This window comes from Mastomys coucha, unplaced genomic scaffold (assembly GCF_008632895.1).
Source record: "Mastomys coucha isolate ucsf_1 unplaced genomic scaffold, UCSF_Mcou_1 pScaffold16, whole genome shotgun sequence".
Taxonomy (NCBI): Eukaryota; Metazoa; Chordata; class Mammalia; order Rodentia; family Muridae; genus Mastomys; species Mastomys coucha.
This window is the reverse complement of record NW_022196898.1, coordinates 21,626,445-21,642,725: the sequence shown is the minus strand read 5'-3', so window position 1 is coordinate 21,642,725 and position 16,281 is coordinate 21,626,445. Positions and strand designations below refer to the sequence as shown.

General features: G+C 37.0%; 1 pseudogene; it reads left to right on the top strand.

Moving 5' to 3' along the window:
• The window catches only part of LOC116094358, a 141,078-nt pseudogene extending 128,721 nt beyond the window's left edge, over window positions 1-12,357 (top strand).
• The last annotated feature ends 3,924 nt before the right edge of the window (window positions 12,358-16,281 follow it).

Below are 16,281 nucleotides of genomic sequence, written 5' to 3'. Positions count from 1 at the left end.
CTCTTTCTCTCTCTCTCTCACTTACACACACACACACATCTATCTCAATCTCTTTCTCTCCTTTTATTGAAAATGCTTTTTTCGTGCAACATTTTCTGATCATAGTTTTCTCCCCCTACTCCTCCCAGTTCCTCTGTACTTCCCCTCCCTTTTGCAAGTAATTGTCAATTGGAGATAACTTATTTATTAGTGATGGGAGCATGTGTCCACTTTTCTCAGCTCTCCAATAAGGTGTGTGAAAGTTGACTAAATCTCAGAGAACACACTGTTCTGTCTAAAAGACCTCAATTTCTTGATGTCTTCCTTTGCCTCTGTCTTATACTCTTCTCTTCCTTTCACAGAGTGTCCAGAGGGAGGTATTTGATGGAAATATCTCATTAGTGCTACCTGGTGGCAATCTCAGGCATCATCATAATTTAAGTTACATAAAATGCCTTTTTAAGTTACATAAATGGTTTCAGCTACAGTACTAACAGCCAAAAGGAACATCAGACCTTATTTGTAGGTCAAAGACTTGACAACAAGGAGTTATATGTCTGTTTGTCTAAATAGACAATTATCCAGCCTTTCCTTCTAGGTGTAATGTGGTTTTTATACACTTGATAAAAATAAAGTGCGATGGACTTTCCTGTGAAGTGCCACTCAGGCTGTCTAAATGGGACAACTGATAAGGGCAAAGTTTTAATGGAAAGGATTTCCAGGAAACTAAATAAAGGAAAACAAGTCATAAATGAAAATATTTAGACAATAAAATGTATACATATAAAAATATATTTGTTTTACTCGTGTTTTAAAATGTACTCAAATATATGGAGTATTTTCTAATAAAGCAAATTTTAGAGTAATGCTGATGAGGAAGATTCAATGGAGTAGTCTTGCAATGCAAAGCAAGAATAGAAAATACATTAAAGGGAAAATGACTGGTTTTCACAGATTAATTAGAACCCAATGCCAAATTGAACTGATTTCTTAAAAGAAAAATGATGAATCAAATCATATTCACTGCACATATTTCTGTCTTTACAGAATTACAGAGTACATGACCACAACTGTACAGAACTTGAACAGTGTCCTAATATTTATGTCAAACAAAACAAAACAAAGATAACAACAAAAGCATATCTATTTACTGGAAACAGAAAAAGAGAAGGATGGAGACACTAAGAGATAAAAGAAAGGAAGAAAAGATAAGAGAGAAATGGAAATCTGAACAAGGGCTTTCATAGAGATGCACATTGTTTAACTTCTTGTTGGAATACTCCAAATGATATTTTTGATGAATATAATAAAATAACACACTTTAGTGATAACAAGAATTACTGATTTTTCAAATATTCTAATAACTTATATAGTAACCTTTTTATTTTTTATTTTTATTTTTTGTTTTTTTGAGACAGGTTTTCTCTGTATAGCCCTGGCTATACTGGAACTCACTCTGTAGACCAGGCTGGCCTTGAAATCTGCCTGTCTCTGTCTCCCAAGTGCTGGGATGAAAGGCATGTACCACCAGTGCCTTGTTAACATTATTTTTTTTTTACCTAAACTATGAAACATGACTTTTTTATAATGTGACAGTGTACATGTATTATTTTACTTAAAACTGCTAACTCTTTTGTTTGTTTGCTTATTTGTTTTCTATGAGACAGGGCTTCTCTGTACAGCCCTGGTTGTCCTGGAACTCACTTGGTAGACCAGGCTGGCCTTGAACTCAGAAATTCGCCAGCTTCTGCCAAGTGCTGGGATTAAAGACATGTGCCACCCCCACCTGGCAAAACTGCTAACTCTTAAACATTAATATTGTGAATTTTGTTTTAAAAGTATATAACATTTCTCTCAGAACGATTAGATAACTGTTCTAAGCATATCTACTTTTTTGCTTTTGATTGGTATAAAGCTTTATTATTATATGATTTCAATTTCTGAGAGTAAAAGTGAGCAAACTTTCAATCTGTTGGTCCTCCATGACAATCTGACTATACAGTTGGAATATAACTTCCAATTATGAAAGAAAACCTGGTACCAGATGTGTTCCACACATCAGACAATTATTAATCTGGACATAATTTGTGACAACTGTTTTTGGGTGCCAACAATTCAATTTTTAGTTCCTTCACAGAAGAAATACATAATATCACTGACACATAGGATTCTGCCTTAAGATTCTTCAGGCTAACCCTGAACAAAATTAATAGTGCACATTTCCTGAGTTCAAAGTTGATGACTATTAATACAGGTGGTCATGAGCTATCGTGTGTGTCTGCTGAAAATTAAACTCAGGACCTTCTGCTGATCCTGCTCGGTCCAGTGTAATTCACTGTGACTGTCTTTGGATGCACCAAAAGAGGGCGTCTGGTATCATTGTGGGTGGTTGTGGGCCACCATGTGGTTGCTGAGATCTGAACTCAGGACCTTCAGGGGAGCAGTTGGTGCACTTGCCTGCTGGGCCATCTTGCCCAGCCTTAAGTCACATGTTTTAGTCTCATAATTTTCTCCCCATGTCTACACATATAATCAAATTGTGTGCTATAGTTTCTATTTATCAAGTATTAAAATTAAGCCTTTTCTTACATATATGGCACCCATATATGGAGGCATACATATATATTTAAATTCTCTATTACTTATGTTATCTAGACATTTTTAAAATATGATTTTGATCTCAAAATTAATATTAAAATATACACATGTGACTATTTCTTCTCAGGCTTCCAAGCTATTATTACTTGAACATAAACAATATATTAATTGGTTGTTTTCTATACTATGTTTCTATATTTAATGTTCCTTATGGAACTATTACAGTCAAACATTTAAGACATGTCAATAATTTATGATTCTCAAAGGCAACATTTACTCAATGTGTACTTCGCACTTTGAGAATTTTATATTTTAATATTAAGGAGGGGGAATATGCACTGCACTGCACTCCACCCCAGGAGCATCTTGTTTTTCACTTGTGTTTAAAGGCATGTTTTGCATTTTTTGATTATGTTAAATAATATTTCATTTTTTGCCTCTTTTAAGTCATGCTTCGCTTATTGCTCATATTTAAAGGCTTGTTGCCTTTCACTTGTCTTGAAAAATCCATGATGGAATGGCGTGTCACTCCACTTACTAACACATTGTTTTTCTTAACCCCACCTTGATCTGAGGAAGGGGCTCCATTGGTATTGATACACAATGGCGGCCTAATACATTAATTTATCAAGTGGATACAGACACAAATTCTTTTTATAGACATGTTTTTGTGCCAAGAATATTGGCTGAAAGTTTTTACTGGCCAGCAAAGTTTGCTTGGCTAAAATGGACTCCACCTTTTTCTAAGAGTCAACATTCCTCTGTTCAATGGTGACCGTGTACTCAGTTCAATGGATGGCTGATAGCCTCTACATCTGTATTAGTCAGGTACTGTCAGAGCCTCTCAGGAGATAGCTATATTTAGGCTGGCTTGTCTTTCCTTCAGTCTCTGCTCCTTAGTTAATCTCTGCAACTCCTTCTGTGGGTATTTGGTTACCCCTTTTAAGAAAGAATGAAATGTCCACCTTTTAGTCTTTCTTCTTGAGTTTCTTGTGGTTTGTAGGTTGTTCTTCCTGTATTCCAAACTTCTGGGCTAATAACTACTTATCAGAGAGTGCATACCATGTTTGTTCTTTTGTGATTGGGTTACCTCACTCAGGAAGATATTCTCCAGATCCATCCATTTACCTAAGAATTTCATAAATTCATTGTTTTTAATAGCTGAGTAGTACTCCATTGTGTAGATGTACCACAATTTCTGTATCTACTCCTCTGTTGAGGGACATCTGGGTTGTTTCCAGGTTCTGGCTATTATAAATAAGGCTGCTATGAACATGGTGGAGCATGTGTCCTTATTACATGTTGGAGCATGTTTTGGGTATATGCCCAGGAGTGGTATAGCTGGGACCTCTGTTAGTACTATGTCCAATTTCCAGAGGAACTACCAAACTGATTTCCAGAGTGGTTGTACCAGCTTGCAATTCCACCAGCAATGAAGGAGTGTTCCTCTTTCTCCACAACCTCTCCAACATCTGCTGTCACCTGAGTTTTTATCCTAGCCATTCTGACTGGTGTGAGGTGGAATCTCAGGGTTGTTTTAATTTGCATTTCCCTGATGACTAAGGATGTTGAACATTTCTTTAGGTGCTTCTCAGCCATTTGGTATTTGTCAGTTGAGAATTCCTTGTTTAGCTCTGTACCCCACTTTTTAATCAGATTATTTGTTTTTCTGGAGCCTAAGTTCTTGAATTCTTTGTATATATTGGATATTAGCCCTCTATCAGATATAGAATTGGTAAAGATCTTTTCCCAATTTGTTAGTTGCTGTTTTGCCCTATTGACAGTGTCTTTTTACCTTATAGAAGCTTTGCAATTTTATGAAGTCCCATTTGTTGATTCTTGATTTTAGAGCATAAGGTATTGGTGTTCTGTTCAGGGAAATTTCCCCTGTGCCCAAGTAGTCAAGGTTCTTCCCCACTTTCTTTTCTATTAGTTTGAGTATATCTAGTTTTATGTGGAGGTCCTTGATCCACTTGGACTTGAGGTTTGTACAAGGAGATAAGAATGAATCAATTTGCCTTCTTCTACATGCTAACTGCCAATTGAGCCAGCACCATTTGTTGAAAATTATGTCTTTTTTTTCCACTGAAAGGTTTTAGCTCCTTTGTCAAAGATCAAGTGGCCATAGGTTTGTGGGTTCATTTCTGGGTCTTCAATTCTATTCAATTGATCTACCTGCCTACCCCTGAACCAATACTATGCAGTTTTTATAACAATTGCTTTGTATTACAGCTTAGGTCTGGGATGGTGATTCCACCAGAGGTTCCTTTATTGTTGAGAATAGTTTTGGCTATCCTGTATTTTTTGCTTTCCAGATGAATTTGCAAATTGCTTTTTCTAAGCTTATGAAGAATTGAGTTGGAATTTTTAAGTGGATTGCATTGAATCTGTAGATTGCTTTGGGCAAGATGGTCATTTTTACTATATTAATCCTGCCAATCCGCAAGCATAGGAGATATTTTCATCTTCTTCAATTTCCTTCTTCAGAGACTTGAAGTTTTTGTCAAACAGATTTTTTACTCACTTAGTTAGAGTCACACCAAGGCATTTTATATTATTTGTGACTTTTGTGAAGGGTGTTGTTCCCATAATTTCTTTCTCAGCCTGTTTATCCTTTGTGTAGACGAAGGTCACTAATTTGCTTGAGTTAATTTTATATCCAGCTACTTTGGTGAAGTTTTTTATCAGGTTTAGGAGCTCTCTGGTGGAATTTTTGGGGTCACTTAAGTATACTATCATATCATCAGCAAATAGGGATAATTTGACTTCTTTCTTTCCAATTCGTATCCCTTTGATCTCCTTTTGTTGTCTAATTGATCTGGCTAGGACTTCAAGTACAATATTGAATAGGTAGGGAGAGAGTGGGCAGCCTTGTCTAGTCCCTGATTTTAGTGTAATTGCTTCAAGTTTCTCTCCATTTTTTTTTGATGTTGGCTACTTATGTGCTGTATATTGCTTTTACTATGTTTAAGTATGGGCCTTGAATTCCTGATCTTTCCAAGACTTTTATCATGAAGGGATTTTGGATTTTGTCAAATGCTTTCTCTGCATCTAATGAGATGATCATATGTTTTTTTCCTTTGAGTTTGTTTATGTAGTGTATTATGTTGATGGATTTACGAATACTGAACCATCCCTGCATCCCTGGGATGAAGCCTATTTGATCATGCTGGATGATCATTTTGATGTGTTCTTGGATTCAGTTTGCAAGAATTTTATTGAGTATTTTTGCATCGATATTCATAAGGGAGATTGGTCTGAAGTTGTCCTTCTTTGTTAGGTCTTTATGTGGTTTAGGTAGAAGAGTAATTGTAGCTTCATAAAACGAATTGGATAGAGTACCCTCTGTTTCTATTTTGTGGAATATTTTGAAGAGTATTGGTATTAGGTCTTCTTTGAAGGTCTGATAAAACTCTGCACTAAACCCATCTGGTCCTGGCTTTTTTTGTTTGGGAGACTATTAATGACTGTTTCTATTTCACTAGCAGATATGGGACTGCTTAGATCATTGATCTGATCTTGATGTAACTTTAGTACCTGGTATCTGTCTCGAAAATTGTCCATTTCTTCCAGGTTTTCCAGTTTTGTTGAGTATAGGCTTCTGTAGTAGGTTCTCATGATTTTTGGATTTCCTCAGTGTCTGTTGCTATGCCTCCCTTTTCATTTCTGATCTTGTTATTTAGAATAATATCTCTGTGCCCTCTAGTTATTTGGGCTAAGGGTTTATCTATGTTGTTGATTTTCTCAAAGAACCAGCTCCTGGTTTGCTTGATTCTTTGTATAGTTCTTTTTGTTTCTCTTTGGTTGATTTCAGCCCTGATTTTAATTATTTCCTGCCTTCGACTCCTCTTGGGTGAATTTGCTTCTTTTTGTTCTAGAGCTTTCAGATGTGCTGTCAAATTGCTGGTGTAAGTGCTCTCCAGTTTCTTTTTGGAGACACTTAAAGTTATGAGTTTTCTTCTTAGGACTGCTTTCATTGTGTCCCATAAGTTTTGGTATGTTGTGGCTTCATTTTCATTAAACTCTAGAAAGTCTTTAATTTCTTTCTTTATTTCTTCCTTGACCAAGTGTCATTGAGTCCAATGTTGTTGAGCTTCCACATATGTGTGAGCATTCTATTATTTATTCTGTTATTGATCTTTTGGTATCTATTGAGGCCTGATCTGTGACCAACTATATGTTCAATTTTGGAGAAGGTACCATGAGGTGCTGAGAAGAAGATATATCCTTTTGTTTTAGGATAAAAAGTTCTATAGATATCTGTTAAATCCATCTATTTCATAGCTTCTGTGAGTCTCACCATGTCTGTGTTTAGTTTCTGTTTCCATGATCTGTCCATTGCCAGAGAGTGGGGTATTGAAACCTCCCACTATTATTTTGTTCAGTGCAATGTGTGCTTTGAGCTTTAGTAGTTTTTTGTATGAATATAGATGCCCTTGCATTTGGAGAATAGAGGTTCAGAATTGAAATTTCCTCTTGGTAGATCATACCTTTGATGAATATGAAGTGTCCCTCCTTATCTTTTTTTGATCACTTTAGGGTGAAAGTCGATTTTATTCAATATTAAAATGGCTACTGCAGCTTTTTTCTTGGGACCATTGTCTTGGAGAATTGTTTTTCATCCTTTTATTTTGAGGTAGTATCTGTCTTTGTCACTCTGTTGGGTTTCCTGTATGTAATAAAGTGTAGGGTCTTGTTTATGTATTCAGTCTGATAATCTATGTCTTTTTATTGGCAAATTGAGTCCATTGATATTAATAGATATTAATGAAAGGTAATTGTTGCTTCCTGTTATTTTTGTTGTTAAAGTTGGAGATCTGTTCATGTGCCTATCTTCTTTTAATTTTGTTGGAAAATTACTTTTTGCTTTTTCTAGGTTGTAGTCTCCCTCCTTGTGTTGAAGTTTTCCATTTATTACCCTTTGAAGGGCTAGATTCATGGAAATATATTGAGTAAATTTGGTTTTGTCATGGAATATCTTGTTTTTTTCACATATAGTAATTGAGAGTTTTGCTGAGTATAGTAGCCTGGACTGGCATTTGTGTTCTCTTAGGGTCTGTATATCTGCCTAGGATCTTCTAGCTTTCATAGTCTCTGGTGATAAGTCTGGTGTAATTCTGATAGGCCTGCCTTTATGTTACTTGACCTTTTTCCCTCACTGCTTTTAATATTCTTTCTTTGTTTTGTGCATTTGGTGTTTTGACTATTATGTGGCAGGAGGAATTTCTTTTCTGGTCCAGTCTATGTAGAGTTCTATAGGCTTCTTGTATGTTCATGTGCATCTCTTTCTTTAGGTTAGGGAAGTTTTCTTCTATAATTTTGTTGAAGATATTTACTGGTCCTTTAAGTTGGAGGTTCTCACTCTATTTTAACTGGCCCATTACCTTGGGAGTCTTCACTCTCTTCTATACCTATTATCCTTAGGTTTGGTCTTCTCAGTGCATCCTAGATTTCCTGGATGTTTTGGGTTAGGAGCTTTTGCATTTTGAGTTTTCTTTGACTGTTGTGTCAATGTTTTCTATGGTATCTTCTGCATCTGAGATACTCACTTCGATCACTTGTATTCTGTTGGTGATGCTTTCATCTATGGTTCCTGACTTCTTTCCTAGGATTTCTATCTCCAGATTTGTCTCTTTTGTGATTTCTTAACTGTTTCTACTTCCATTTTTAGGTCCTGGATGATTTTGTTCAGTTCCTTCACCTGTTTGGTTGTGCTTTCCTGTAATTCTTTAAGGGATTTTTGTGTTTCCTTTTTATGACTTCTACTTGTTTACTTGTGTTCTCTTGTAATTCTTTAAGGGATTTTTGTGATTCTCCTTTAAGGGTTTGACCCTGTTTACCTGTGCTCTTCTGTATTTCTTTCTGTATTTCTTTCTGTATTTCTTTCTGTGTTTCTGTGTTCATGCTCTTCTTAATTTCCTCTATCACCTTGTTCTAGTAGCATGTGTATAGTAGAGGATTGCAAAGTCAATCATCAATGGGAGGAGAGGCCCTTGGCCCTGTGGAGGTTCTGTGCCCCAGTGTAGGGGAATGCCAAGGCAAATAAGTGGGAGAGGGTGGGGTGGCGAGCAGGGGGATGGGGGAGGCAACAGCGGTTTGTTCTTGTTGTTTTTTTGTTTTTTGTTTTTGAGGGGAAACTGGGAAAATAGAAATCATATGACATGTAAATAAAGAAAATACCTAATAAAAAAAGAAAGTACAGAGGCCCACATTAAAAGTTAAATCCAAGGACATCTCCCTCCCTCCCTCCCCTCAGAACCTTTAAATGACTCCCGATTACCTATCACATAAAGACCAGCATCCCCTACATGCTATTCAAGGCCATGATTGCTTTGTTCATTTTCTGTGTCCTCAGGACCTAGCACAGAACCTAGCACTGCAGGGAATATTCTGTTGAATGATGAATGAACCAATGAATAAAGGATAGATGTTTCAAAAAACTAAAAAACAAAAAAAAGAAAAGAAAAAATTCCTCTATTACCATCATGAGATATGATTTTAGATCTATATCTTGCTTTTCTGGTATTTCAGGATATCCAGGACTTGCTGTGGTGGATCTTGCTGTGGAGTATTAGGTTCTGATGAAGCCAAGTAGTCTTGTTTTCTGTTGGTAAGATTCTTGTGTTTGCCTTTCGCCACCTGTTGATCTCTGGTGTTAGATGTTCTTGCTGTCTCTGGCTGTAGCCTGTTCCTCCTGTGGGTCTGTAAGCCTGTGTCAGCACTTCTGGGAGATCAGCTCTCCTCAGGTAAGACCTATGTGTACTAGGCTGTGGATCAGTTGTCCCTCCTGAGTCTGGGGGTCAGAACAAACCCTGGAGACAGGATCTCCACTTGCAGGGAAGGAGTAGAGAGGGCTGTGGATCTGCTGAACTTCCTCCTAGGTGAAGAGGGAGGTAGATAGGATCCTACACTTCTGGCTGCCCTGCTGATTCTGAGGCCTGTGCCTCCTGGCTGGTCCTGCCTCCTTCTAGGTGTAGATGGAGGTAGAAATGATCCTACACTGTCTGCCCTGCTGTTTCTGATGCCTATGCCTCCCTCCTGGCTGGTCCCACCTTAGAAGGTCACTGGAGAGAAAATGGAGATCTTACCTGAGTCTCTGGGTTGGAGCACTCCCAGAAAGCAAGCTCTCTGCTCGCAGGGAAGGGGCAGAGAGGGTTGTAGGTCTGCAGAACATCTTCCTAAGTAAAGAGTTAGGTAAAAAGGATTTTGCACTGGCTGCCCTGCCGATTCTGAGTGAAAATTTCTTTTTGTAACAGAGATAAACCACTACAGAAAATACAACCAACCAATATGCAAAGTTGTGGAGCACAATCCTAATGGATGCATTTGTAGAGTCCTCTGGCACCTAAAGCTCAGTAAACTTTGCAGAAGAGGGTCAGAAAAATTGTATGTGCCAGGATCAAGGGCTTTGCCATGAGATTGTATCTTCTATGAACATCAGGATCTATTCCTGTAAAATCTCATCAACATGAAAACCAAATGTGTGCTGAACAAAGAGAATACAGATGAAATGCCAGATAGCACTGGGAAAAGCATCAATAATACACAAAGAACTATATGCAACAGAGTAAAGCTAGGAGTGGGAGAAATGGCCTCTTTAGAAAAGAACACACAAATGATCATATTTGAAAACATACATAAATATACAGTACATGAATTCAACACTTTATATTGGAGAATGGAATATGTGTGTGTGTGTGTGTGTGTATGTGTGTGTGTGTATACAAATGTACATTATCATGAAATAGTATCTGATGAAAATAAGAGGTCATGAATTTGAAGGAGGATATAGAGGAATATAATGGAGGATTTGGAAGAAGAAAAGGAAAAGGGGAAACATAATTAGCATCATCCTGAGTGAGGTAACTCAGACTCCAAAGGACATACATGGTATGTACTTACTAATAAGTGAATATAAGCCAAACAACAACAACAACAAAGTACAGAATACCCAAAATACAGTCCACAGAATTCAAAATTGTCAATAAGCTGAATGGCCAAAGTAAGGATGCCTCAGTCCCACTTTGGAGGGAGAAGAAAGTAATCACAAATGGGGAGGGAGGGAGGGATCTGGGAAGGAAAGTGGAGGGGGTGGAGAAAAGGGGAACCTGTTTTGGTATTGTGTAAGGGAAAATGACTGAAGTCCTGAGGGCCAGCAGAAAGAATGGAAACAGGCAACCTAGGGAAGTAGGAGGTTAGGGGGGACCCGCCAGAATGCACCAGAGACCTGGGAGGTGAGAGACTCTCAAGACTCAAAAGGAGGGACGTTAGATAAAATGCCCTAAAGTAGGGAGAGGAAAATTATAGAGCCCACCTCCAGCAGGAAGACAGGACATCAAGTGAGGGAGGGGGTTGCTATCCCCCAGTTACAACACTGATCCATAATTGTTCCTGTCTGAAAGAACTGTAGGATGGAAATGGAGAAGAGCCTGAGGAAAAGAATGTCCAGTGACAGACCTAAAGTAGGTCCAGCTCAAGGGGAGGTCCCAAGACCTCATACCATTACTGAAGCTATGGAGCACTTATCATGACTTATCATGACTGCCCTCTGAAAAACCCAACAAGCAGCTTAAAGAGTCAGATGCAGATATTTACACACAACCAATGAACAGAAGCTGCTGAGCCCAGTGATTGAACTAGGAAAAGGCTGGAAGAAGCTGAGGAGGAGGGCAACCCTGCAGTATCAATTAACCTAGACCTCCAAGATCTCTCACTGGATCACAAGCCAGGCAGCATATACCAGGTGATATGAAGTCCCAAATACATATACACCAGAGGGCTGCCAGGTCTTGGTTTAGACAGAGAAGATGTACCTAACCCTCAAGAGACTGGAGATCCAAGGGAGTTTAGAGATCTGGTTGAGTAGGGGGTAAGGGGTGGGGACATCCTCGTGGAGACCAGGTGTATTGAGGAGTTATGGGATGTGGAACTGGATTCAGGGGGTACTTATAGAATCTGGAGTATAAATAAATAAATAGATAAATAAATAAATAAATAAATAAAAGATTTAAAAAAAAAAGGACATATGGAAGAGACATTTCTCTGCAGGGTCCTATCAGTTGTTTGGGCCTGTTGAAGTGGCTGAAAGAGGGTTCTTGTTCAGGATATCACACAATCCAGAAGGAAGTATGACTGCTATGTCCTGCCTCGAGGGTATTTCAGCCACAGATTCTTTGAAGTAGCCTTCAATGGCCACGATTATATCAGGCTGAATGAAGACCTGAGGATTTGGAACCCAATTGGCAAGTTTGCTGAGATTCTCAGGGAAATGTGGGATTTGTCAGGTTTTACAGAATGTGTGAAGACTTACCTAAAGCTTTGATGTGTGGGCTTACTCCTTACAGAGCTGGAGTATGGGAAGGATATTTTGCTGAGAACAGATATCCCCAAATACATGTGACCTGTAAAGTCAGAGCAGACAAGAAAATCACTCTGATGAGTCTTGAACTTCTACCCTGCTGAAGTCACCCTAACCTGGGAAAGAATGAGAGCAAGCAAATCCCGGACATGGAGGTCACAGAGACCAGGCCTTCAGGGGATAGAACCTTCTAGAAGTGGTCAACTATTGTACATTCTGAGCATCTGAAGAGCACAGATACAAGTGTTATGTGAATCATGAGCGGCTGCCTGAGTCCATCATCCTGAGATGGGGTAGGGACTGGAAAGCCTCCTGAGCTCACTGTCCCCTTTATGCCTACTGTTATTGCTGTGGCTCTTGAAGCTCTGCTTATGGGAGCAGTATTGACTTTTCTGATAAGGAAGAGGAGGAATAGAGGTTAAAACAGATGTGCTACAGAGCCATTAAACACTGTTTCTGGTTTCTCTTCCCATGGTGACTTCTCTTTCTACTTCTGACTGGGACTGCTTCTGTCTCCTCTGAGCTCAGTGTATGCAGGTCATGGGCAGCAACAAGCCCCATCCTGACTCTTAATGTGTTCATTCCCCCATCATCTCTCATATTCCCATACAGGCAGGGCTGGGAAACCTCCATCCCTGGTTGGAATTTAGCTTTCACTAACCTAGTATTTCATGCTTCTGTCTTTACTTCACTATTTGCTAATGTTTGTGCAATTTCTTTGCAGACTGTGCGATTATTGATGTCCTGAAAGTGAAAAAAACTTGATGGAAAGATAAAGCTAAGAACCTTAAAAAATTCCAGTCTCATAAAAATAAATAAATAAACAGTAAATATTTGAAACTTGAAAGGCAAGGGGAGAATAGTGAAAATAAATATTACTGAAGTCAATAAACTAACACAAATCCTAACATAGAAAATTTCCCCTCAATTTATTGTTTAATGGACTCTAAAAGACTCCCAAAACATTTTATGCTATTCTTGATACCTTTGATTTTCTCCCTGAACTTAAAGGTAAGGCTCCACTTGTAAAATTAGCATGCTCTTTAGACAAAGGTGTTGGAAGACTCTAGCAGAAACTGACCTGAATACCTTCTCACTAAGACTCTCTACTCTAGTGTTAGAAGGTGCTGTGCATAAAAATCATTATTATTAATCATCTCTAAAACCTACAAACCAGAACCACAGGCCTGAAAATACATATGTAATGGTACATTAATGGTGCTATCATTTTGGAGGTGACCTCGAGCTGTCTAAATGGATTTTATGTTTATGCAATAAGAAGAAATTCATGCTTGGTACTGTTACCTTCACCAACTACACATGGCTAAAGAGATCGTATATGCTAGAGGTGAAATTACAACTCCCATTTTCTTAATCAATGTAGTTGCCAACTCTTTTGTAAATACCTAACACTATACACATAGACAATTGTAGCTGTCATCCCCATGAAAGAATCTTCAGCAGATGGTGACTACTACACAGATATACAACTGGTTTAAATGCAGAGAATAAGTTACCACTTAATATACAACACCAAATGGCTTAGCCACAACAGATCCCATATATCTAAAGCTTAGAGACCATCAAAATAAGTGATAGAAATATTATAAATTCAAAAGAGAAAGATACCACTGATAATGAACCTACAACTATGAAATCATGCTAACAGAGCTGCCTAAACAAGATGTGCATAAGTACATAATCAATTGGTATAATAATATTAATTTTACTGGTTCCCATCCCTAGATGAACTGTGTAGAATTAATAGCTATGGATAGACAAGTAATTAGTTATTTCCAAAGAAATTATTTTTGTTAGGTTATTATATATATATATATATATATATATATATATATAACATACACATGCATACACACACTTATATGCACATATGTAAATATATAAACATACATTTGTATAAATACATATATTTATATATTAATTATATTTTAAAAGAAGAAATTATAAATTTAAGAAGCAGTTAGTAAGCAGGGATAGTAGAGATGATATAATGATATAGACTGCTCATCATAAAATACTTGGAAATAAATTTAAACAAAAGATAACTGGAAATATATAGTACCATTTTCCATAAACACTAACATGTTAACAGAAATAACTTTTCCAAAATATTAGAATTCATAATTAAGCAATAAAACCACAGTGAAGCATATATAAATAGAAAAACACAATGATGATGATAAAAAGATAAACCATAAATTGTGGAAATGGCATTTTAAGTTTCTTTAAAAAGAAACACACACAGTACTTACCCAATTTACTATCTCAAATGCAATCATAGTCAAATATGAGTATTCTATGGACATTCAAGGACTAATGCTGAGATTGTGAATCAGTATTACCCAGTTGACTAACTTTAAATATGTCACTTTAAGACAACATTCCTCTTACAGAAGTCATAATATAGATAGATGTAATCTTTTTCCTGAAATATGTTCCCATTTCCACCACAGTTTGGCTGTGGGTCTCTGAAAATGCTCCTTTCGGTTACTGAAAGAAGTCTCTCTCATGATTGGGCTTGGCACTGATATCTGAATGTGTAGTGAATATCAGTAGGCATAATTTCATTGACTTTTTGTAGTTGCTGTTGTTTTTGAACAGTTACGTTTGGATCTATTCTATGTCACTGGGCTATCCAGCCTCTGGTTGCTGGCCATCCAGGCAGTGTCAGGAATGGGCTTCTTCTCATAGTATGGTCCTCAAGTTGGACCAGTCATTGGCTGGCCATATTCACAGGTTCTGCACCACCATTACCCCAGCACATGTTGCAGGCAGCTGTGAAGGATTACATTTACTAAGCTTTATTTGCATATCAAACTCTGAATTCAGTATACTCATGGTTGGTCAGTCATTTCTTGCATCATTTATCCACATTTGATTCAAATGTCATAACACTATCACTTATCATCTATTTGCTGTTGTACATAAATAATATTGGATAAAATCCTTTTTTGAATACTAAATTTTCAAAATGCCACATAGATTTGTCTAAATTACCAAATAACAAATTACAATGGGAAGTCATGCATTGTTCTTTTCTTATTAAATATATTTATTGGCCAATGATTATCATAATCTTGATTTATGAGTGATATGTGGACTGAAGTACTATTGCAGAAGTAAACCTAATGTAATTACCAGAGCTATCTATCATAGGTACATAAGGTAACAGAATATTGAATAACTATACCAAGTATACTGAATAACAGGACAATGGAAAATGAATCCCTTTTTGTGTACATGCACATACTCACACAGTATTATGTGTGCTTTCTGTCTGAATCAATCTGACCATATAGATGTACACCAAAAAAAATCTGATTTCATATTAGAAAAAAAATTATAGTGTGTATGTGTGTCTTCTTGGTCTGATTAAGTAAGAAATTTAGTTTATCAATTTTCAGCTTTACTTCAGCAAAACTGGAAACAACCTATTTTATTTTTATTTTTGCAAACTAAGATGTTTTAAAAGATTGTTGGATTGTTCTTGAGAAAAATAAAGAAAGGTATTTTGTTTTGTGGAAACAATTAGCTCTTTATATTTCATATTTTAAAACAAATGTATAGAAATAGAGTCTTGTGTCTTGTATAAAGTTTGCTAGATGTGATTCCATGCTGTCATGGAAAGTTGTATCTGTAGAAGACCTTTTATAACCTGGAAAGCAAAATTAAAAATTGGTATCTAAAGACTAGAAATGAATCAGTCTTTTCTGATTCTGATGTGGGTGGCTGGCCCACAAAGTCATGCTCAAGACTTAGTATGGGATTGGTGAGATGACTCAGTGAGTAAATGCACTTGTTGCTAGGCCTAACAACCTGAGTTCAATCTTTGGGACCCACAGGATGGAAGGAAAGAACAAACTGCCACAAGTTGATCTCTGGGCTTTGTATGTATTGAAACCCCCCTACAAATGTGACTCCACCCCCAAGAATTAGTTGTGGGAGATGAACTATACCCACAACCCAAAGTGTGATTTTTAATATGGACAAACAAGTGAATTCATTTGGCCAGTCTGGATTATTTTCTTCCCTGATACACTATCAGCACTGGTTATGTCTGTTAACATATTCCATTTTTATTGTTTTATAATTATGCAATTATAGTTACAATAAAAATTTACATTTAGATTTAAAAAAATTGGTATCTAATCTTTTATTGAATTATTTTCCTATTCTGTGTTCAAAAACCAAAGACTGCATGAAGTAAATCACAGATGAATGCATACCTACACATATATTTGGTTAAATTTATTTAATCTTAATACATTCAGTAATTTGACATTTGTCTCATATTGATGACATTTTTGGCAGTTTTTATATGATAT